The 25,908-nt window shown below is 42.0% G+C and overlaps 1 protein-coding gene across 7 annotated transcripts in view; it reads right to left on the minus strand.

Annotated features, from left to right (window-relative positions):
* Positions 1 to 25,908, minus strand: part of RGS6 (regulator of G protein signaling 6) — a 205,811-nt gene that overhangs the window by 94,129 nt on the left and 85,774 nt on the right. Inside the window, exons 1-2 of one of the 7 annotated variants that reach the window (XM_081890403.1) lie at positions 25,328 to 25,356; positions 12,127 to 12,240 (exon numbers count right to left, since the gene is read on the minus strand). The exons of 5 other annotated variants lie outside the window; for them this stretch is intronic. The gene's annotated coding sequence lies outside the window, so the exon portion shown is untranslated. Of the gene's footprint in view, positions 1 to 12,126; positions 12,241 to 25,327; positions 25,357 to 25,908 lie in introns of those variants that run through there. One more of the 7 variants, XM_081890404.1, reaches the window with a different exon arrangement.

The following is a 25,908-nucleotide window of genomic DNA, read 5'->3' on the forward strand; positions in this document are numbered from 1 at the left end:
AAGATTGCTATGGGGCTCGTTCCCTTGCTGCAGGTCTTGGCAGGTATGTGGTCACATTGCAAGCCTGGATGTGACCTGAGAATGAATTCAACACAACAGGTTTTAATTCATTTAGCAATGTGGACAAGACACATTGTCACCAATTACTGCTGTATGATCAGTGAATGGTCACTGCTTCTTTTTTTTGCATGAATTCCCTCTGAATATTTGTATTTCATTACTATTTAAACCCATATTTTACATTCCCTTCCCATGTGTTTGCATACCTGCCAACTGAGGATAACACTTCATGCATCTGATGAAGTGGAGACTCCCATCCATTAAGACTTACAACATTTTAAAAATAGTTAGCTATTTAGGTACTAAAACAAAAAAATTCCTTCCAGTAGCACCTTAAAGACCAACTAAGTTAGTTCTTGGTATGAGCTTTCGTGTGCATGCACACTTCTTCAGATACACTGAAACAGAAGTTACCAGACCCTTCTGTTTCAGTGTATCTGAAGAAGTGTGCATGCACACGAAAGCTCATACCAAGAACTAACTTAATTGGTCTTTAAGGTGCTACTGGAAGGAATTTTTTTGTTTTGACTATGGCAGACCAACACGGCTACCTATCTGTTATAGGTACTAAAAGTTTCTGTTGTTGTTTTAGCACAGACTAACATAGCTTCACCTGTGGGAGTTCTGGTCTTCATGCTTTCCCTTATTCTTGAACCTTTATTGAATAAGACTTTTGTCCAGTGGGATTCAGGTTAGGCTCATGCTTCACGAAAGGCATGAATGCAGGCTGGTATAGACAGAGGCGTCTGATGAGTCAAAGCAGTTCTTTCTCACGATATGTGCTTTTACTGGGGGCATCTAGGAGGATGTTGTACTCTGGAGCTGGAATCTGTTAATAAATAATCGTTGCTTCTAGATTTAGGCTCTGAATAGGTTATGACAGAGTGTTACACTTGTGAGAACATGTGTGTGCGCATGTGTGTGTGTGCATGCGTGTGAGAAAGACAGGGGCAGCAAAGGCAAACCCATCCATAGATGGGTAGCTCTCTCTATATTCTATGTTTGATGCCATTGAGCTCTCTTCTGAGATTATAAAGGTCATCATGGCAGGTGATAACACCCCTGCAATTTTTTTCTCACAAGCTAACAGCATTTTCATTTTAAGAAGCAAAAAGTCTTGTGGTGCCTTAAAGACCAAGACATTTATTACAGATTTCCTAGACGAGATCTGACCTCGTCAGCTGCATGGAACATTGTCCTGTGTTGGCAGGTATATACTGTGTAACATATAATATATCTGATGAAGTAATAATAATAATAATAATAATAATAATAAATTTTATTTATATCCCGCCCTCCCCAGCCGAAGCCGGGCTCAGGGCGGCTAACAACAATAAAACAGTACAAAAGTACAGCATAAACAACACTCTAAAATCATTCATTATAAAATTAATTGAATTCTAAGTCCATAAAAGTTTACACGGTACTAAATGCATTAGTCTTTATGGTACCACAAGACATTTTTTGTGTTGCTTTTGTTATAACTGACTGAAATGGCTACCCTTCTGGACTTATTTTAACAACTAAATTTAGGTTCTTTTCTTTTTTGACCAGTAGTAATTATATTTTAACAGTGACCTAGAAATGTCTTCTCCCATTCAAATGCAGGATAAGACACAGGGAAGATTTTAAATGCAAATGATGAAGCTACACAGATGAGTACCCAAAGGGGAAACACCACTGGGTTTTGCAAACTGCAAAAGGTGTGTGTGTGAGAGAGTGGTAGTTTTGCTTTGCTAAACTCTTCATGGGCTGAAGGGAAATCCACAGCTTCTCTGTAAAAGCAACATTTATTTGCACTTGTTGCCTTGGAAACAGGTGCAGCTTTTTGGTGTAATACTTCAATATCTTAACATAACATAAAGATAGGCAGGTCTTTGTGTTTTGACAGTTCATGTAACAATGACTGAAACAATAGCAAGCAATAGAAATGGGGGCAGAGCTGTGGGAAGTGCACAAACCACCTGCCCTCGACTCTTTATCCACATTTCTTTTCATTCGCCCACACAGGATATGAAGATACTGTATAATATTAAAGGGATGCCCTTTTGCAACAGCAGCCAAGGCATTAATGAGTCGCTGTAGAGTGAGTGGGTTATGAATGGCAGCCTACCAGCCCAATCTGTAATCCTAAATCAACATGCCTGGACTGAAACAGACTGAAATCAACAACATAACATAACGACATGACGTAATTCCTACATGGGGGTATGTATCTATATGGGAGCTGATGGGTAACATATGGATATAATGTACTGGGGTGCACACCAACTACAAGATTCAGTTCGGGTGCCAATTCAGCACTTTGGAAAACAGCCCAATAAAATCCAAAAGTCTGTCCAACTCAGCTCAGGGTCCAAATTTGATATAGGGAAATTTTAAAAAGAAAAAAAGCTGTAGTCTTTTTCCTTTCATCAGAATTGTATGAAATTTGCAGATCGAAGAAGGCCTGTAGGGAAGGAGATGGTCTTTCAAATATTGTTTTTTTTGGGGGGGGGGTCTTAGTTGTTGAGGGCTCTAAACACTAACATGAGCAACTTGAACTAAGCCCCAAAACAAACCGGCAACCAACGCAGCTTTTTAAAAAGAGGGGTTATATGTGATCCAAATGGAACCTCGGCCAGGAATCTGGTGGCTGCATTTTGAACCAATAGAAGTTTCAAGGGTAGTCCTGCATCAAGTGCATTGCATTACCAGTGCATGGAGAAGAAGAGGAGGAGGAGGAGGAGGAGGAGGAGGAGGAGGAGTTTAGACTTGATATCCCGCCTTTCACTCCCCTTAAGGAGTCTCAAAGCGGCTAACAGTCTCCTTTCCCTTCCTCCCCCACAACAAACACTCTGTTATGTGAGTGGGGCTGAGAGACTTCAGAGAAGTGTCAAGGTCACCCAGCAACTGCATGTGGAGGAGCAGAGACGCGAACCCGGTTCCCCAGATTACGAGTCCACCGCTCTTAACCACTACACCACAGTGGCCAAGTCACTTCTGTCCAAAAGTGGCTGCAGCTGGCGAGCCAGTCATAACTGGAAAAAGACAGTCCCAGCCACTGAGACCATCTGAGCCTCTGAAATCTCTTACCTACTTTCAGCACTGTATTGAAAACCAAAGCTGGGCCACTTAGTGCAGGGGTGGGCAGTTGGTGGCCCTTCTCAGGTTCTTGGACTGCAATTTCCCTCAGCCCCAGCCAGCATGGCCAATTGTAATCCAGTAGCTGGGATAGCTCAGTTGGAAGGGCATGAGACTTATGAGGTCATGGGTTCGAGCCCCACATTGGCAAGAATCCTGAATTGCAGGGGGATGGCCCTTGTGGTCCTCCTCAACTCTATGATTCTCTGAACATCTAGAGCGCCACAAGTTCCCCACCCTTGAGTTACATGTTTCCCTTCCTACAAAAGTGGGCAATTTTTACAAACAAGTTCTGCCCATTTCTTGGGAGATGGAGACTGGTGAAATCTGAAGTACTGTTATTATTACATTAAACTCGAGATAGTGTTTTTTATAACGAGTGGGCTTTATTTATACAGATTTTAGTTTTATATTGTTACCCACCCCAAGCCTTTGGGGGAAGGGCAGGTTAGAAATCTAATAAATTACAGCGTTACCCTCGCTACAAGAAAACTCCAATTAGGTTTTGTATTAGCTCCCATCACTTCCCCAGCATGAAGCTCTAAGTTTGGCAGGGCTGCATTTGTAACAAATGACACATGGTGAAAAAAAGCACAGTATCATAGCTACCAGTTACAGCAACGAGTTAGTGGAGGAAACCTGTCCCAATCATTCCTTCCTTTTATGTTGCTGTTGCTAAATTCATACAGATTAACAAAGCCACTCCGCACGAATAGATTTTTCCAGTGAATAGCAAGTGCACCATTAATACTCTCTTCTCTCCCCGCCTCACACTATTTTCTCCCCCTCCCCTTTTCGTGTGCTTTTCTGCACCACATAATGCAGTGTGACAGGTCATTTCATGCATCATTTAATGCTATGCACTGCAATCTACCATGGCCAAAATTAAGTCTGAAAATTGGCAAAAGGCAGATGTAAAAGGAGTGAAGCTTTGGCCCAAAGGCATAGAGGGAGTCTGTTTACCAACACAAAGTGAAGCTGAGGGTTCCATAAGCAAAGGCGGTGCCCGTTTCCTCTCAGGTTTTCTGAAGGGCTTACGGTCACATGGTGGAAGCTGAAATATTTAAACTGAATGGAGCTGAGGGGGAGACAGGTGTGACCAGGGCACAGGTGGGTGGCTTGGCTGACAGGCCAAAAGGTGAACAGAGTTCTCTTCCGCCCTATTCCTGCCTCTAGGCCCTTTATAGCAGCAGGAGCTGAAGCTTGAATGAAGAGCTGAGAGGCAACTTCTTTACCCACCAGCCAAAACTTCAACCAAACAGTCACAATGGCAACTCTTCAGGCCAGTTCCTTGAGCTTATTTCTTCCTAAGAGGGCCAAAAGAAGTCCAATGGGCCCAAGGTGGCAGCATCACACTGCCTTTTTATGTATACTAAGAAAGAAGAAGGAAGCTATATTTTCAAGTCTGTTTATTCAGGGTGCCTGAATTGGTTGTGGTGAATTTGAAAAAAAATGCTTTTGTTTTCATCATGGGTCTTTGAGTTACTGTTGTTGGTAATTTACACTTGCAAATACAATACTGCAATTGTATTTTACTGCCATTTATTGCTGTGAAACAAGCTGGCATCTGTTTATATAGAAGGTTGTATACATCACCTTAAATAAGTGAAAGAATAGCAATGCATTGTCTCAAAACTTTGGGGGCTTGAGATACTTCTAAGCCAATCTGTAAATGTAATGCCATATGGAGGCACAGTTAATGTATATGAAAGTTTTTTGTTCACGCATTCCCTTCACATACTAGCCATATTCAAACTGTTCACATGACCAGAATTGCACGAGGCTCCACAACTAGCTAACCTCAGCCCCCCTATTGCTTCTGGAGCTGTTGCCAAAGAGAGACGGAGTGGGAGTAGCTGCAGTCTGGATCTCTCTCTGAAACATCTCCCTGTGTGCCAAACTGGGATGGGGGAATTTCTTTACCCAGCGTTCTTCCTCTGTCAATTTACAAGATTTAAAGGTCTTTACTCTCCCCCAGCCTCTCTTTGAATCACAGGAGCACTGACTGTGTCTGCATCACAGACATGAGGCGGGAGGTTGACTGGAGACTGGAGCGGGCAGCCCTGCCTCTTTCCGAAGGACAAAGGAGACCGCCTTCCGGCCTCAGATGGCAGGGTCCTCCTCAGCCTAAACCAACCCAGAGAGTCACCCAAGGATAGGATCCTGCACAATCAGTTTCTGAAATTGTGGGTGGGGAGCTTGATGCCCTCCAGCTCCCATCAGCCCCAGTGGTCTGGGAAGGAGATGCATATTTTTATTATTATTTTTTTACTTATCATTTTAATTTTATTTCAGACAACAACTGGCGGGTGTCAGGTTCCCATCCCTGTTTTAAAGTTCCCAGAGGACCTATGAGAGTACAGCAGATTTGCCACTGTAGAAACTGGCTCAGCTGGTTAGAGTCTGGTGCTAATAATGCCAAAGTCACAGGTTCAATTCCCATATGGGCCAGGCTGGACTAAATGACCCTTGTACTTGAACACTTTCTTAGGCTTCAGGAAGTTGATTTTAAGGATTGTTAATGTTGCTCTTCCAGGGCCAAACTCCACATTACATGCAAATGTGTACAACACTATGCAAGCAGCTTGTTTTTAATAGGAAAAACACAAAAGGAAAAAAAATACAACAAATTTAGTCAGACAGCTCTGATTCAGAATATTTTGTGTATCAGACAAGTTGGCCACTGGAGAATATCGACAAGCATTTATGCCGGAATAAAAGAATAATTGAGAGGGATACTTTTGTGTGTTTGGTAGTAGAAGGATTCAGACACTGGAGACCCAGATTCACGTGGTTGTACACAACACAGTAACTATAATTCAGTTACATAAGACGCCAACCTTTGAATAAAGAAGCTAGATACTTTCTCTGAGGTCAAATTGTTTCATAATTTAATGCCCTGTGCCATCCTTTGAAGCATATGGCATTGCTACCAAGAGGAGAGAGACATCAGCCTCCATACACACCACTTAAGCGATACAGTCGTCTTTTGTTATTTTACTACTGAGAAGCTTAATGTACTTTAATTGCCTCACTTCATTCTGTATTCTCCACATCCTGATTCCGTAGCTACAATTTGCTCAGATGTGTAAAGAGAACATTTTCATAGGGGGGAAAAAAATATGTGAATAATCTCCCAACAGCAAAGGGATAATATGAATGAAAATCTGGATCCAAGCGCTTTGGGACTTTATGTATTTCAGAACCAGGGTTAGTGCTTTGAAAACAACTAAAGAAAACTAAATGCTAGAGGGGGTCACTCAGATCACCTTGCCGAAATAACGTGTGACAGGGTTGTGCTAAATAGCCTCAGCGCCATCAACATAGGTGGTAGCCATGCCCTCTCCGCCCCCCCTCCACACACAGCTGTTCATCCAGTGGCCCTTCATAAGGTTAGCCAACATGGCTTCACATCTTTTGTCAATGCTTGAGGGAGATTGTGTAGACCCTCCTACTGAGGCCTACAGTTATAGATACAGCCTCAAAATTACTACTGTATGTGGACTGGCCAGGACGACAAAGTCTTTACATGCTCATTACAGTGGTACTTTGGGTTACAGACACTTCAGGTTACATACGCTTCAGGTTACAGACTCCACTAATCCAGAAATAGTACCTCTGGTTAAGAACTTTGCTTCAGGATGAGAACAGAAATCATACTCCGGCAGTGTGGCAGCAGCAGGAGGCCCCATTAGCTAAAGTGGTTAAGAACCACTTTAGGTTAAGAACAGTTTCAGGTTAAGAAGAGACCTCCGGAACGAATTAAGTACATAACCCGAGGTACCACTGTATATTATTGAAGAACTAAAGCAGCACTGATTTGTTAAAATATATGTCTCTGTTTATTGTAATATGTCATTAGCCATTGAATGCAGCTTGTCTGTTCTTTCAGATTACAGAGCAGGCACCTGGACACCAATATAACTGACATCTATTCCTAGCATGTGCAGAGGGTTTTGAATATCCTGAACCTGGACACCAATATAACTGACATCTATTCCTAGCATGTGTAGAGGGTTTTGAATATCCTGAACTTTCCTGTTCAGCTAAAAAGGTGACCACATTAGAAAGGGATCACGTTGGGAAGGTGGCAGGATAGAGTCTCTTAACAGTAATTGTACCATACAGCTATGGGCACAACATTTATGATATTTATATGCAATGCAAAACGACTCTATGCTGGAACAGATTAATGAGGTAAACCAGGATGGTTTCGGTTAATTTTCCTCCTTCTCAAGTCAAAAAAGCACCTCGAGTAGGATTAACACTCCCCACAAAGAGTCATGTTGCTCTGTCTTCCTGTGCTCTATTTTTTTCCTATGTTTTCCTATGACTATTTATGTTTCTCTTGGTTCATGGGGTTTGCAAGAAATGGGGCTGTCTTGAATGCTGTCTGCATAGCACTGAGCAATGGGTGATTTTTTTTAAAAAAATACAACTGGGTAGTGATTATTTTAAGTTAAAAATTTAACTTATCTTTTTAAAAAAATCTCAACCTCTCTCTCTCTCTCTCTCTCTCTCTCTCTCACACACACACACACACACACACACACACTGCTGGGTGGGTAGGGCTTCTTCGCCACTCCAGAGGCATATTTCAGGAAATCTTCAACTTCTAATGCCTACTGGAGGACATCTGTTCCTCACACCAGAAAGCTAAGCTAGATGGTGTGAAGTAGGGCTGCCATATGTCCAGAATTTCCTGGACATAGTCGGAATCACTGTCCAGGCAAAAATCGCTGCAATGTTTGGAAAAATCCGGACATATGGCAATGCATGTTGAAAGTCTAGATTTTGGTGAATTGCATTCTTAAAAAAAGCTCAAAAACTTCTTTTCTTTTCTTTTTTTGAGATTCTGCCCCCCAAAAAGTTGAACAACTTTTGTGTCCAGATTTTCACTTTTTGAAATATGGCAACCCTAGTGTGAAGCCAACCCATTTTTTTAAAAAAAGTTATGCAACAATCCAACACAACTCAGTCACCTCTTAACTATTTTGACAAGTGAAAGAGCATGAGACTAACCCCTGCTCTCTCCTCAAAAACATGAAACTAATAAGGTTTTTTAGTTGGCCTAATATAGATTATGGAGGAAAGTTGATCCCCTTTACTTCCCACACAAAATCCACTAGACCCTTTCCCCAGCAATTTGACAGACATAATTCATGCTGAAGAGGTTCCTGTGTCTGCAAATGTGTTCCACTTCTGAAAAAAAGTGAAAGAAGTTATAGCTGTGTTTAGATTTCTCATAAAAGTGAATGAAGCTTCGTTATATGCAAAGCAGGTCAAAGTCTGAATCGTGGATTGGAGCAGAGTGAAGACAGAGCAAAGAATGACAGATTGGTTGTTGTTTTTAAAAGTACAAATACAAGGCAAATCTTGGGGCACATGTGTACCCTAATATTTATACCTTTTAGGAAATCATCTGCATGAAAAATACAATCCATTTACCTGATACAATTGAAACAATTTTCCCAGTAGTTTTTCAGCAGCAACCCAGCTTCTAAAAATAGAACTCTAACTATCCAGCAGCTGATTTGAAGAAGAGAGTCAAACATCTAATGCTCATCTTCATAAAGTAAAGGTAAAAGGTAAAGGACCCCTGGACAGTTAAGTCCAGTCAAAGGCGACTATGGGGTTGCGACGCTCATCTCGCTTTCAGGCCGAGGGAGCCAGCGTTTGTCCACAGACAGCTTTCCAGGTCATGTGGCCAGCATGACTAAACCGCTTCTGCCTCAACGGGACATCATCGTAGCAGCCATTATTATTTATATAGAATAATAATAACAATCTATTCCCACCTTGTGCGGGCAGCAGAATAAGCTCTGACACAGCCTGATACTGTATTGTTTGAAAGTTGAGGGTGGAACTATGCATGTAACAAAAACTATGTATGTAGCAAAATCCTGACAGCAATTTCTGGTGGGGGGAAATCGCTTTGGGGAGGGTTGATTTGCACTGGAGAAGTGTGTGTATGTGTGGGCGCACGCAAGTGTGGAGTGTCAAGTTTTCCTGCCTGAGACAAAACAGGAACATGCTGCGCCGCTGCCTCCCTTCCTTGGGTTTTGTGGTGGCACCAGCAAAGCTGTAGTAAGTTCTGGAGAGATCTTGCCTCATGAGCAGGCTGGCCCTGTTTATCTCTCTGTGTGTGTTCACTCTGCAATTTCCTTGAGCTGTTTCCTCCTCTGTCTTTCAGAAAGTGCATATCCTTTGCATCCAGACCCCCTTAGAACAGTGATGGCCAAACTTGGCCCTCCAGCTGTTTTGGGACTACAACTCCCATAATCCCTAGCTAACACAGGAGCTGCTTTTCCCTGAGCAAAAGTGGCAATTTGTTACACACATTCACAGCTTGGTCTGCCCTGAGAATACACAAGTCTGCAGCAGAATTACACCAAGGGAAAAACCTTGCACTTATATTTCATTACAGAGCTACAATAGTTTCTTGTTGGAGTCCAGGGGTGACATATGAGCCTAAGAATCAACAACAAAAAATCACCTTTCACTGTGAGCAAACTACAGCAGGGTTTACAGGGACTACGGCTCAATAACTACCAATATATTTAATCTCATACTCTTCAAAGATTCTGATTTGGTATTTCCCTCCAAATTTCCTGGATATGCATTTGCTACTTATAGCTGACAGAACTCTTAGTGCACCCAAAAACATTTCGACATTATTGCTTGAGACTTGGAGCTAAGATGAGGTTCATCCAAAAGAGGTTGGCAAGGAGACACAAGATCTCACCACTCTCTCACCAAATGGGCTCACAAGACTCTGTGCAGGGATAGATAAGCAAGCAAGCAAACCTTTAACAGAACAGGGGGGGGGGCAGGGGAGAGACTCAGCTTGAAAAATGACTAGTGGCCATAGGACTGTCCAGTTAGTAAAACTGTATTTATTATGGGGCCTACAAATTAATTGTTAGTCAAATTACAACCTTAGGGTTGGATTGAACTACATTGTTACACATGTGCCCTCTAAATCTGCTCCCAGAACGGGGGGGGGGGGGTAGTCCCATTGTGTGAGTGGACCTCGTCCCCCCCATGCATACCCCACTTAGCACTATGTTGAATTGCACCCCATATGTTCAGTGTTTTCACTCCTGGATCCTTGAGCAATGATAACCAGAAAACCCAGCTTTTATGCTGATACGGATAAATATGCGGGATTTGCCATCTGCAACCTGACTCATGTGGAACAATTTTCCATGAGACAGCTGTAATGTATATACCACACCAGAAATTACTCATATTTCTTGGATTACACCTTCCAATTAACATTCAAGTGTTTTACAGCACTGAAGTATAAATGCTATTTTTTGAGAATGAATGGAATCATTTTCGTTTTTCAAATTTCAAAAAAAGAAAGAAAAGATGTTTATGACCTTGAGACAGAAGGTTTTAAGTCTTTAGAGATAGGGAGCTGCACATCAGCAATCTTAACATGTCCCACTCTGTTGTCAAACCTTATTAGTGTTCAGGTCTGACAGTAGACCTTAGTGCAGCATCATTATCTGGCAAGCCTTACATTTGTGATTAAAATCACCTTCTCCTTTAGATTACGGGTTGCTGCTATGGTGTTCAAATACTGACTTTAGCAGTAACTAAACATTCAGCATAGTTTCCCTTAGACCAAAAAGGGGGGGGGGAATAAATGTGATTTTCAACTGCGACAGAAAAGGCATCAATTTTCCAAGATGACTGTCACAAATATAGCTAAGCCTAGTTCTATGATGCAATCACAGTTCATAATAGCCCTTTCCAGGCATTATAACTCTTGCGTAGACCAACACAAAGAAGGGGATGGGACTGTGCTGGTTAGCAAACCCCTGACATCATTTGCGCTGACTAACCCAATCCCCTGATCTCTATTCATGAACAACTGTAAGGATAAAAGGTAAAGGGACCCCTGACCATTAGGTCCAGTCGCGGACGACTCTGGGGTTGCACTGCTCATCTTGCTTTACTGGCCGGGGGAGCCAGCGTACAGCTTCCAGGTCATGTGGCCAGCATGATTTAGCTGCTTCTGGCGAACCAGAGCATCGCACAGAAACGCCGTTTACCTTCCCGCCGGAGCGGTACCTATTTATCTACTTGCACTTTGGGGCGTGCTTTCGAACTGCTAAGTTGGCAGGAGCAGGGACCGAACAACGGGAGCTCATCCTGTTGTGGGGATTCAAACCGCCAACCTTCTGATCGGCAAGCTCTAGACTCTGTGGTTTAGACCACAGCGCCACCCCCACAAAAATACAGCTGAAGATGAGTAGGCTTGCATCCAACATGGAGCCCTGTGCAATCACAGTTTGAGGCCTGAAGGCCTTTTCATAATAGTTCATTATCCATAATTTTTAACGGTCCTATTGTCTGAAACTCAGTCACTATTTCTCCCAGCACGTAAGCCCAGACCCCAGCGTGAATAAACAACTATGTCTGGATATGAGTCTACTTTTAAGATATTCTAGGTTTTGATTAGCTGAAACAAGGTTCTCACGTTGCACTTTGGAAGGAAGAGAGATTCTCTGCCCCTCAAATCTCAAGAAAACTCCCATGTGTTCTTCCCTGCCTAATTAAATTCCTAATTCTCTACATATGTTGGTCAGAAATAAGTTCCCCTAATTTCAATGGTACAAGTAAATATGCAAAGGGGTAGCTCAAACTTTTTATGACCACAATCACCCAATTTTCTTTTATGAGAATGAACACTGCCTCAAAACCACTATACCGGTGCTGAGAAGAAACCTATGTAAGTGCTGGCAAGCAGCCTTGAAAAGAAACAAGCCCTGACAGGCCGGTGATCAACATCCAGGGCTTCATGCCTATTCATCCACCTGTTCCTACACAGCGGTGCACAAGGGTTTGGAGAGCACCAGGTGAGAGGAAGTGCTGAAAGGTCATCAATAATAAATGTTAAAACAGCTAGATGGATAAAAAGCAGAGGACTACCTGGCTGTTTTCAAAAGGTGGCTGGAATTCTTAATGGGCTTCAAGACGATTTTTGTGTGAATACATGCTGCACTGCATCGCTCTGCATGATTAGGAGCGAACGGCTAGGAAACACTGTGAAAGAGATGAAAAGGAGATTGCAGCCACCAAAAGGGGATGGAAAAAATATCTACCTCTTTCAATTCCTTAGCTAAATCCCATCAGGAATGTTTCGAAGCAGAGGCATTTGTTCTCACAATATGCAAAAGGTCTATGAAAGTTTAAGGACATTTTAAAAACACAAATAACTCCCGTGCCCTATTGGAGAGATAATAGCCCACAGTCCTCAACCAAGCGATTAAGATTCCAACCCTGTATGCACTTATCTGGATGTCTGGAGGGGCTGTCTTCCGACACACAGAATTGTGCTGCAAACCCAGGGTACGTATCTCATTTTCCACCACTTGGTGAGATGACAGCGGGGTTAACCACATGTTTGCAAACTATAGCCACTTCCTCAGATTAGGCATTCCAGAAGCTACCAGTTGTCTAAATCTGTCCACCAAAACGAACACAGAAGCAACTTTAATTCAATTTTGAATTCTGATGGTGTGGTATTGTAGGGGAAATCCCACATCATTCCAACAAGATGCTTGCTTGTTAATGGCAAAGTTTAGGGTTGTTAGTTATAGCAAGAATGCACTGATCTAAAGGTCACACGGGAGGTATGTTTGGAAGTTCAATTTGGAAGCCGAAAGTCATTGTGAGAAAAGATTCACTGTTATTGGGCAAGCAACAATGCCAGGGTTAAGACAGGAAGGTACACTCAACAGTAGGTCTGGCTACCCTGATAAATTCAGGCTGCTTTTCAATGTGATATTTTAATGGTCCCAAGACTTGAAAGAATGAATGGCCATATAAGCTTAACCTGTTTGAAAACAAATGTCCAAGTTGGCTTTCCACAGGATATATATCTCACTCTTTATGAGTTGCTCAGCTATCCCCACAGCAAAACAGAGAGCACTCATAGAATAGCAAAAGAGTCCGATTCCAATAAATAATATATTTTTTCAAACAGGATGCTCTTGTATCATGTCCTACTCATGTTATATACATGACTCAATGCCATTAGACTCATTCTCAGGAATAACCACCCATCCTTCAGCATATCTAATATAATTGCTTTCATTCAGTGAAGGTACACAACAACATGTTTTGATTAGCCTTCTGAATCTGCCCCTCTTATGTACCAATGCATGGGCACTGCCAATCAAATGAGTGGAACCATCCACTCTGACACTGCTAATCACCTGTTCAGAATCCTGAACATTATGTGTTGGAGAAGAAGCCCAGGATCCAAATGGATGGATAAAAATATCTATGGCTTAGCCCAGGACCTTCTTTTAAGTATCAGGGATAAGGCATGTAATGTGTGAAGAAAATCTGCACTTTTGATTTAACTTGTTGCCTTTGCACTTTTCACCCCTTTTACTTAATGGAATTCTAACAAGAGAGTAATCAGAACACAGTTGCATTGTGGCCTGGCAGGCCTTCTAATTCTCCTGGTCTGCTATTCCCAAGATAACCTTTAGCACTGTTTAAGAAGTACAATACATAATGATGAGGAATAGATCTTTGGCTGCAAGTTGATTGAAAGCAGACGTTCGAAATAGGTCCTTGTAAATGGCCATACCTGAAGAACGATGAGATGGTAGAATATTTTTTTATCTTTTTTGAGGGGGGAGAAGGCATTAAAAACAACAACTAGGAAGGGGAAAATTTGGAGAGCAAAATGAATGAGAAATCTAAAAATTAACAGCAACAGAAGGAAACAAATTAAAAGAAAATGTACGAATGACCTAGACACCGCAAGTTCAGAAATATAATTGTAATGCATTTTATTAGATTATTTCTCTTGATGGAAAATAATGTAAGTTTTTGAGGTCCACACAGTGATACTTCATATAGAGATTGATAAACTTTCCATGCATCATTCACATCCCACTGCTCTTTCACTACAACCATAGTGTTAAGTACTGTGACTCACTGGGCCCCATGGCAGTTTGCCTTCTAGAAAGAACTGAACACCATCAGTCAATTCTTAAAGCAAGTGTTATGATGATTAATCCATAAATATTTCAGATTTTAATGGGAAAGTTCTATGCATTTACAAAGCCTTGCCATATTTTGGTAGCTTGATCCTTTATTCTTTCAAGATTCAAGTAAATGTGATCAATAATTTTTTTTATAAATGACAGCCTTCCGCTTGTCCTGTCCGCACACACACACACACACACACACATGCTCCATCTTGACAAAGACAAGCCCCTTCTTTCCTTCTAAACAGGAACCATAGGACATGCAGATGTCTCATCCCCTCATTTAAGTAAAAATAGCAAGATGTTGTACATGCCCGTCATTTCCACTGCTATTCTGTACAAGGTAGATTGAAATCACAAAGCACATTTCTGCCCTTTGCACGGATGCTGATAGCTGACACAGAAACTGCTATCTGTGTTCAACTATAAAGTTCAGTTCAGAGATGACTAGTCAAATCTATAGTATTTGGAACAAGTCTATCTTCTTTATTGTAAGGGACACGGGTGGCACTGTGGGTAAAACCTCAGCGCCTAGGACTTGCCAATCGCATGGTTGGCGGTTCGAATCCCCGCGGCGGGGTGCGCTCCCGTCGTTCGGTCCCAGCGCCTGCCAACCTAGCAGTTCGAAAGCATCCCCGGGTGCAAGTAGATAAATAGGGACTGCTTACCAGCGGGAAGGTAAACGGCGTTCCGTGTGCTGCGCTGGCTCGCCAGATGCAGCTTGTCACACTGGCCACGTGACCCGGCCTATAGAGTGAGATGAGCGCACAGCCCTAGAGTCTGGCAAGACTGGCCCGGGCAGGGATACCTTTACCTTTTTGTCTTCTTTATTGTAGGGATAGCACCAGCAACTGGAACAGAACAGAGCCTGCATGGTGGCACTGTGTTCACTGGTCCCGCCCTGCCAATATGCCTCCTGTTGGCCCTCCCCTTCCTCCCCGCCCCCATTATCCATGACTTGGGGGAAAGTCAGTAGAGGGAGCTTACTGTGTGAGTGTAGGCTTCTGCCAGGATTTAGATTTCCATGTGACCAGAGTTCTCAACCACTTGCAGAGAAGTCTATGTAGGTAAAGCAGCTTCCCATATAGAGACCTTTCCATAATATATAGATAATGGTGGTGATGGAGGTGGAGGATTGGTGTATACTTTGCCTGTTTCACACATTCCATTGTTCTTCCATGAGCGTATATCTCATGGTACATACAATGTTCCTCCATTTGGCAAGCATGTGAACTGGCTTTATGGGGCACCCCTTCCAAAGGATTAAATGCAATCAGCTAAACCCAGTGCTGCCTTGACACCCTTTAAAGTTTTGGTTATCTTTTGACAGCCACAAATTCTCTCATGTATTTTTACTTGAATGCTAATGGGGGCCTTACAAGATACCCACAGGCTTATCTAGCCTAGCACTGCACTGGAGTTTATTTTCTGTATCTATACACTACTTGCATTCATCAGTGACTGTTCTCAAGCTGCTGCTGACCCAATTTAATGCCTGGCAGGAGATTGTACTCCCAGCTGTAATTAAAGTAAAAAAAGGACTTTACAATACATTTATTCATCCAAAGCCCATGACATCTGTTTATTCTTCTCCCTTCGTATGCCTGAACTTATTTGAAGCAAATACATGCTCTATAGTGTTTGAAGCTCTACATAATCCCGATGAAAATCACTTCAGAACAAACACTCAGCTTCTAATAATGAAAGGCCAGACTAATCCTTCAGCTGGTGTTTTCAAGCTAAGAAAATAGTTCCTGCGTTGCTACAGCAATTTGCAGTATATTATACCCATAATGCCTAGCAACTGAGCTTTACCTCAGCAGTATTTTCAGCATGTCATTGGCCCAGGTTAACCTAATTCAGTCTCTATTTCTCCGGCAGGCTGGAAATATGTATCAGGGAAGTGGGTCTCAACTTCCCACGTTACACTTTACACAAATGTGTAAATATGAATGCAGCAGATCCCTTACACAGAGTCAGACCATAGTTACATGTAGCTCAGTATTGTCTTCACTGTCAGGCATAAGCTCTCAGGGTTTGGGGGGCAATCTCAACCCAACCTGAAGATGCTGGGCATTCACCAGGAATCTTCTGCATGCAATGAGTACGCAGTCATTTCTCAGTGAGTTCACCACCACATAATTCTAGAGCTGTAATCTAATTAGAACACAGACCTTTCCCAATGTTAGGGGGAAATGCCTGTAGGGTAAATTCAAGTGTAAATACGTTTCTTTCAAATTTAAAGATTAGATTTTAAAAGTAATAATTCTGCTGCATTCTACTGCTCTCTTCCCCACTGCCCCAATATAAAATACAATGGGAGGGATTCAACTACTTAGTCACGTCAGGAGAGAACCCTGCAGGATGGCTTCCATTTTCACAATGGGAATTCCCCCTATTCTTTGCCATACCCCCTTTTGTCCCCTAAAATTGGCTTGCGGGGGGGGGGGGGGAGAGTCAGGAGAAGCCCCAGAACAGCACACAGAGGGAGGAGAGGAGGAAATGTTCCACCTGGCAAGCTGTAATAGCATGGTGCTGAATTCCACCCAATATACTGTAATTCTTGATTCATGCACTTACAATATACATGCAATACTAACATTTTAGACTTTCAACAGAAATTTGAAAAATAGAGGGGAAAGTATAAAGAAAACTCGAGATGAATCTACATAATCCTGCAAAACCAAAGAAAGATAATACTTAAGGCTGCAATCCTAATCCCACTTAACTGGGAGTAAACCCCACTGAGTTCAACAGAAGCTCAACAGGTGGGTTCAATGTGTAACTACTGGAGGGTGGGCTTAAATCAAATCCATGATCTAAAGACTCTTCATGCTTGCTGTATTGCTGACATTTCTCTTATCAGATCTCCTGGCTCTGGACCTAACCCTTCACCTCACAGCGGTTTCTTCCCCTCACACAAGGCTTCCGCGGGAGACAACCAGCAGCCCTTCGTTACTATTATGATTGTGTCTCTTGCAAGGGAGAGGAATGCCTGGAAGAAAGGAGTGTGGTTCGGTCCTGCATGGTGGGCTTGAGCAAAAGTCAGCATAAGCCAGGCATAGGCAAACTCTGGCCCTCCAGATGTTTGGGACTACCATTCCCATCATCCCTAGCTAACAGGACCACTGGTCAGGGGTGATGGGAACTGTAGTCCCAAACATCTGGAGGGCCAGAGTTTGCCTATGCCTGGCATAAGCAGAGGAATGTTCCTGATGCAAAAGCCCAGTGGAAAGGGGATCTTTGTGCTAGGCAACTGAGGATGCTCACCACTGGCAAGCCCACAAATGGATTTACGGAGCTCTCAAGACGCTGTTAAAGGATGCAAGAGTACAGGATTTTAAGGCAAGGGACTACTCGTTTGAATTCTTTTCTACTCTCCACTAAGCAGCAGGACTTAGATGGCCATAAAGACGCACACCAGGACACAAGGGTCCATCTTGTCAGAGCAATCTCAGGTCTTGCAGTGTCCGATTCCACTGAGGCTCTGCATCCTGCTCCCAGAACAACTATTACCAGCTTATAATACCAATTCCCAGCTGTTTGTTACTGCTCTCTGCCACTGGCAATGCCTCTTTCTTCTGGCAGGCCCCTCAGGGTTACAGTCAATGCCCTGCAGCTCCAAAATAAAACACAAGAGTCACTGTGGAAATAAGCTGACAGGTATGCTAGCCTTCGAAACTTGTCCTCATTCAATTAAAACTTGAGAATTCCCTGTTCACCAAATGAAAAGCATTCATGATATTTTCTTTCATTATACTACACTTGTGCTATTCAATGGATAGGGATGCTGATCTCAAGCACTACTGCAGATCAGACGATCACGCCAGCAAAGTGATAACCAGCTGAAACACTGGGCAGCCTGCTGTATCTGAAAACCTTTATTCTGTCACCCACCTCTTAACAATTCCACCCTATGGGCTATGATCCTTGGGGGAAGATTTTTTGGGTTGCTACTTGCATCTCCCTGCTGTCAAACTTCCCCGTTGCTTTTCCCTCTCCCACACATGAAAAACTAGAATAGACTTTTGAAAATTAAACACTTCTGATTTGTATGAGGAATGAATGTAGCAATTAAATGACCAAGGTATCTACTATTCTAACAGAATCTGTTTATCTGAATGGGCAATGGAGCAAGAAATGAAAACTAACAAAGTCATTATGTGTGGTTTTTCTAAAGTGGAAGTAGTGCGAAGGCAAGAACAACTTATTATCTTCCTCAAGATACAGTGGTGCCTTGCAAGACGAAATTAATCTGTTCCGTGAGGCTCTTCGTATAGCGGTCTTTTCGTCTTGCGAAGCAAGCCCATTGACAGCTTAGCGGATTAGCGCTATTAGCGGTTTAGCGGCTTTTAGCGATCAGCTGTTAAGCGGCTTATCAGCGGATCAGCTGATAAGCGGCTTAGCGGCTTAGGAAAAGGGGGGGAAGGGGAAAAAACCTGCAGGAACTCGCAAGACATTTCCGTCTTGCGAAGCAAGCCCATAGGGAAATTCGTTTTGCGAAGCGCCTCCAAAACGGAAAACCCTTTCGTCTAGCGGGTTTTCCGTCTTGCGAGGCATTCGTCTTGCGGGGCACCACTGTATTCACTGCAAACAAGGAGCTTGAACATCTTTCAGAAGTTGTGCAAAACCTGAAATCTAAACTTCCATGCTGTTTGAAGATGCTAAATTGAGACATTCTGCTACTCCCCAGATAACCAGCTTTTAAACATATAAATTAAGTAAAATGCTGCTTTGATTTTACACTTTGACACAGCAACCCTAACTCCATTTACCTGAAAGTAAATTTACCTGAAAGCTTACATTTGAGTTCACATGGTTAGGATTGTGTTGCAAGTCTCTCCCTCTCTCTTCACCATCAGCTCCAGTTTGATTTCTTGTCTAACATGCTCTTGATGCTGACTTATCAATCAGTTCGGTGCTGAACAGCAAGTCAAGAAAGCCAAGCCAAGTTCCTGTGCCCTTGCAGTGGTAAAAGATGCCCATTTCATTTATATTGGCTGGTATTCAATTGACTTTTGCTCACTTGCCCCACAGGATTATAGAATTATAAGCGTCATCTAGTTCAACCCCCTCTCCTGCAACACACGATATATATTTTTTGCCCAACATAGGGCTTAAAACCACAATCCTGAGATTAAGAGTCTCATGCTCTATCGACTGAACATGTTATAGATATGATTAAGTTAGATGCTTCAATTTCAATATATTGCCACTCATTATTTCTACCGAAAGGATAAGAGAGAGAGGAAGTACTTTGAATTCCCCTGCTCTTCTTACTAGTTTTAAGAACCTACAATGCTATTAAAACTTTCCAAGGTCTTCTCAAAGTGGGGTGGAAACCCTAAAAACTTGCAAAAGGCTACATCTTGGCCTCCTTAAGACACATCTACATTTGATTCTGCTTTGAAACCTTTTCAGATTAATCACGGTGAAGTCTTCCAGCTTCTACGCAGAGCCAAGGATAGAGAATAGTATCTTTATAGAAAGCCTCCTCACACAGAAACCTGTTAATAAAGCAAGCACTTTTTGGCACTGAACTTCTGAAAGCCTGGCATGTCTCTGGAGTTCAGATGTTTTAGAGAAGGCTGTCATCATTTGAAGTTTGAGTTCTGTTCTTCTACGTTTCTGAAATGGGGTCACTCCTCATCGTGCCATTGGTTTCTTTTAGCAATGCTCCTTTCATTCATACACCCTCCAAAAGGGGCTTTTTCCAAAGAGCTTATGAACCTGTTATTTTTTCATTAAAAATGACCATATTGCCCTGATCTTAACGTACACAAATACAAGTTCCCTTGCATAAATGCAGAAGAACGTAAGCAGCAGCATAAATTAGTAATGGCAGACCTGGTTGTCTTGAAAGGCGCATTAATATTCTATCAAGTGTAGAACAGAGTTGTTTTATATTTGATGTTTCTCATGCTTGTGACCTGTTATGGCCTTGAGGAGCAGATGTGCAAGAGAGGATAAATGGATGACACCTAATGAATACTGCAGAACAGAGATGCTTCCGGTTGGAGCTGTAGCTGAAATTCAGTAATCATTTCACGGCTTTGCTCATGCCACTTCTGCTCTAGTAGGTGAACACAGCCAATCACTGATTAACCCGGAGACACGGCTGCGGTCACCAGAACAACAGTCTGTGGCTGAGACAAACAGGGCCCCTGGACTACATCACGGATGGGGAACCAAAGCTTTTTAACCAACAAAGAGCAATGCATAATGGAACAGCAGAACCAAAACCAGAAACGATCAATCAAAGCGGTCATGCAGTGTGCATTTTGCTCTGCTGTGTCAGGGACATGGCTTGCATCCGTCTACAATCTGACACTTTGTGTAGTCAGGCAAACACCTGCACATGCCCAATATAAAGAAGTAAACAGCAAAAAAAAAATGTTCAGTAGCCAAAGTGTCTAGGAAGGCAAAAAAGTCTTCCTATACACTCAACTACTTCAACCTGCGGAAGGTGCCACATATTTATTCTGTACATGTAGGAAATTGATCTTTCAGCCTGGCAACACCCACACTGAGGAACTCCCCGTCTATTGACATCAGGCAGGCAGCTTTCTTGTACTCTTTTCAGTGTCTGCTAAAAAACGTTTTTGTTTTGGCAACCTATCCAGACACATAGAAGTTAGCATGTGTTTTCATTTGTTTTTAACTGCTGATTTTTATTTTGAGGGGTTTTTTTAAACCACCTCTATTTTTAACTTTGTATGTTATTGACAATTAGAATGTTTGTTTTATTTTTTATAAGCCACAATCAAATGGAATATAAATTTTTAATAATAATAATAAGAATAAGAATAATACAAGCAGTGAAGGAGCCTTAGATATCCCAGGAGAGGAAATTCCTGAGAAGGAGCCACCATTGAGCGCTCCTCTTACATACTGTCCCTAATGGATACCTGAAGAGACAGTGAGAAGGGTCTCTGTGGAAGTATAGTTATGTATGTTTGTTTGTATGTCTTTTTTCTTCTTTGTTTTCTTTTCTGTTTTCTATGTTGTTAAAATTAATAAAAATTTATTTTTAAAAAAAAAGGAAGTATAGTTATGTCTACCTATCTATTCCATCCATATTTTTTTTCAACTGCTGTGTCTGGGTTTGTGAGGGTTTCGGATCTTTGCTGCTTCTAACTGCCCTGGCTGGCTCTCCATTTTGTAGGGAATGAAAAGGCGGTACAAATACAGCAAATGATCAAAACAGAGGCTCCTGGCAAAGTCCAAAGTCTAAGCCAAGCCACATTGGGAAGCTGCTGACCAAGGTCCTCTGACAATTTTCTGAACCTTCATCATTGCTGCTAGATGACTTAGCAGCACTGCTTTTCCTTGCTTCCCTCCATTGTGTGTGATTTGTGAGCGCAGCCTATGCAATTTGAGAGATGGTAATAGATTCACTTGCTTGGCATTAAGCGAATGATTGGTTTGTAGCACGGCGGCAAAAGATCAAGATGAGCAAGTCTCTTTCATGTCATGCCACTATATGGAAGGAAATTAAATCTTTTTCCAAAATGTCCATAAAGATTGTAGGAGCAGTTGGAAAATATAATATGCAGTCAATGAACAAATCTGTCCGAAGCCCAGGTTTGTTTTCAATCCTGTTTACCAACCATGAAACCTTTCTCTTTACATTAGGAGAGGATTTTGAAAATAAGCATTCCTAAGTGAAATGTAAAAAAAGGAAAGGTTCCCATCTCACTTTTCTCCCTCATACAGACTAGGGAAGAACCTGTACGTATAAGATACAGTTCCCTGAAAAAGCATTGGGGGCAGTTGCATTGAGAGCATTCCAAGGCCTCTGACGTCCAACACATGAAGTCCATAAGTAATAAAGTGGGAAAGGAAAACTTTCCTCTTCTGGGACTTGTAAAGTGAAGGGGGGGAAGTAAGCACAGGGCCTCTTTCATCCAACTGGAAACATGAGATAATAATGTATGTTCAGTGCCGGGCAGGTGCTGGGGAAGCCCAACGGCAACCTGGTATGCAGGAACGCCCTGGCTCTCACCAAACTTAGTTAGGGAGAGCCAGGGCACTGCTCACAGCATTGCTGCTTGGCTTATTTCCTCACAGGCTGGAGCTTAGCAGCAACATAGCATGCGGGAACAACCCAGCTCTCACCAAACTCAGAAGTCTGTGCGTTCCATAAAGCATTGCTGCTCAACACCAGAGTGCCTCCCTCTCACCGCCAGATGCTGTTGGACTTCAGCTCCCGCTAGCTCTAATCAGCATAGCCCATGGTCATAGATGACAGGACTCCAATACTACCTGGAGGTCATTACATTGGCTACCTTGAGAAATATCCACCTACCATATATACTCGTGTATAAGCCAACTTTTTCAGCACATCTTTTTATGCTGAAAAAGCCCCCCTTGGCTTATACTTGAGTGAGGGTCCCACTTACTGTTTGCTGCTGCCGCTCTGCCAAGCACGGCTCCTATGCCTGCCTTTGCAAGCAGCAGAGGCTGTTGTCAGTGGAGGAGGAACAAGCAACCCGAAAGCAGCCCTTTCGGGCTGCTGCTCCTTCCTCCTCCGCCTTTGCCGCTGTTGGCATTTCCCACCCTAGGCTTATACTCGAGTCAATAAGTTTTCCCAGTTTTTTGTGGTAAAATTAGGTGCCTCGGCTAATATTCGGGTCGGCTTATACTCTAGTATATATGGTATATCTAAATATTTCTGGATTGTATCCAGTGTAGCAAAATATCATGGTTCCATCAGTGGAAGGATTTTTGCTGGAACAACAGAACTTGCTTTCCACATTCCTCCTCCTCCCTAAATCTGTCCTGCTGCCCCCCCCCACCAACCCTCTTGAGCAGATCTAGGGAGGAACTAGGAAAGTCCCATTACAGAGGCAGAAATCCTTGTACTAGTGGGATGTGTTAGTTGGATGTCATCCTCTATTTTGGCTTGGAGCACAATTTTGTTAATGAGAAAGATGGCTTTTTCCCTGAGACCTGAAATTTAGCATTAAAAATATCTGGACAGAAGCAGATTTATGCAGCCTGTGTGCAATTTCAGACCCAAAATGAGCTACAGTGTCTCTTGTAACGAGCCTTAGCTGTGAGGTATGTTTTCCATTCCACTGCTTGACGTGCATTTCAATTATCTCACTCACACTCAGTTATAAATAAAGCTGCAAGGAGATGTTCAAATTGGGGCTGACTGCAAAAGTCAAGGGCTTCACTGAGTCAGGCTTTCACTTGTGGAATACTGATTTTCAAGCACTGCGTTTCTTAAATCCAGTGCAGGTAACAGACAGACAGATGGAGTCGGATAACAAATATTTTAATCTTTTGATTACTCTATTTATTCCAAATGATATTTTTCAGGCACAGCATTGTCTGCATAGTTGTGATAAAAGTGTATGCGTGTATGCATACATAGTGGGAAGGGTAGGGGGATGGCAGAATGAGAAGGTTCATGTGCCATAACTTAAGTTTGCTAAGACTGGCAAAATACTCTTGATCCAAATATAAGCACATGTGCATAGCCTGAGCTATTGTGGCTGGGAAAGAACATTCCCATCTGCACTGCAATTGCTTTTTAAAAAAATAAATCACGTACCAATACAACCAAAATTATAAGATGCTTGTAAAGAGCTATCACTCTCAGAGAGCTGCAATTTTTTTAAAAAAATATTTATTAAAGATTTTCTTAATACAATAAAAAAAAACAAAATAACATATAATTTTACAATAACCATACTTTCTTCACTTCTTTGGACTTCCTCGGATCTCTCGTTCCTGCGTTCCAAATTTTCGAGCTTTACCCAGCAATTTATCACCTTGTTTCAATTCTTATATTATAATTTTCCAATATTGTATCCCTAATTTTAGATAATTTAACCCAAACCTTAAAAGCTTAATTTTAACATAATATTTATCCAAAATTTATCTTTTCTTATATTTTCATTTATCTTCATATTCCTTTTAACTAGCTTATTGGTGCCATATTGTTAATAATCTTACATCTTTCTTAACATTCATACAATTTACAATATTTTTGTAAATAGTCCTTAAATTTCTTCCAGTCCTCCTCCACAGCCTCTTCTCCCAGGTCTCGGATTCTGCCAGTCATTTCTGCTAACTCCATATAGTCTATCAGTTGCATCTGCCATTCTTCCAGTGTGGGCAAATCTTGGGTTTTCCAGTGCTTGGCGACAAATATCCTTGCTGCTGTTGTTGCATACATAAAAAATGTTCGGTCCTTCTTTACAGAGAGCTGCAAAATTAGAGATCCCACTTTGGAAAGGAAAAGGCTACAGGTTCCTCAAACATTGATGATTTTGTCCACCTTGTTCCACTGCTTTTTTCCTTTCAACTTTCTAAGGCAGGATTTCTGTAACACTGATTATTCTGCTACAGGTACAAACCATTTCCAATTACACTTAAACGTTTATATGAGTGCCAGACTAAAGCTATCAAATGATAATATTATTCCGCATGAAAAGATTGTGTGTGAATAGCTATTGTTCTCCAAACCCTCTCTTAAAGAAAGGGTGGTTATTATCCGTGTTTCGTTCTCTATAATTGGAAGAAAATTAAATTTCAGTTAAACTAATTTTTCCACTAGAGATTGTTGTGACTCAGATCTAAAGGCACCTGTACTACCTTCCTCATTCATATATTCTTTTATCCTCAGAACTGTAAGATCCTATTAGCTTCCACCTCTTTCAAACACCCATGGTATAGAAGTTACAAAGGACTTAACAAGCATAGGGCAGAAGGAATGGTGGAATTGGCTATGAGTTCATTGACATATCAAAAATCATAAGATCCTAAATTTAAAAAAGAAAGAAGGAAATCCAGAAGAGTTTGTATAATAAACGAGTTTGTGGGCCCAACTATAGGTGGCATTAAAAGCAGACACAAGGAAATCCAATCTTGACTAGGGCTGGGATGCTGCCCACACTGTTTCCCAAACTTAAATCCCACCTAAAGTTACAAAGGAGGGGGAGACAGGAATCTGTTCTGTACTCCCATTACCACCACCCCTGCCCTGGTGACTAACAACAGCTCAAAGAACTGGGAGGTCATGAATATGTTTTGCCTTGAACAGCAAATGGATAACTGAGTGCCAGAGTCCAGAGGTAACCAAAACATTGAATCATGAGCTCTAGACTTACCAGCTGAGCAGCCAGACTGGGTTCCCAACTCTAGCGGGCAGGAGTCTGCCTTAGAATGAATGTTATTCAATCACTCAGCATTAACTCTTACTCTCACTTTGCTCCTGAATTTCAACCAATATTCTGTCGTTCATTCTGTTCTCCAAACAAGCAGCAGGTTGTATCATTTGTTTCAATATATCTGTGTATCATTTTAGATGGTATCCATAATTATTTTATTCAAAAGGCTGATGGAAGCAGATGTGCTTCTGTATTTACTGATGGCTGTCCTTGTTTTGCCTTTTAGGATAATTTAATTTATTTATTGGATGTCTTTTAGTACAAAGCCATAACAAAACCAAATAACAAAAACAAAAGACCATATTGGAATATGATATAGTTTCACTATATCCTGTGGAGAATCCGTGGGGGAAAGCTATAGCTCAAGGTCCCAGGTCCCATCTCCAGGTAGGGTTGGAAGAGATCGTCAGGACCATGGACAGAGCCCAGGGAGCAGATAGCATTGTTACATCAGCTCAGGGCTCCTCTACAGTCCCGCTTTCCCAGTGCTTTCTAGGCACGGATCTGAGCAGTTTTCTCTC

This window comes from Podarcis melisellensis, assembly GCF_964234715.1.
Source record: "Podarcis melisellensis genome assembly, chromosome: 1".
Lineage (NCBI taxonomy): Eukaryota > Metazoa > Chordata > Lepidosauria > Squamata > Lacertidae > Podarcis > Podarcis melisellensis.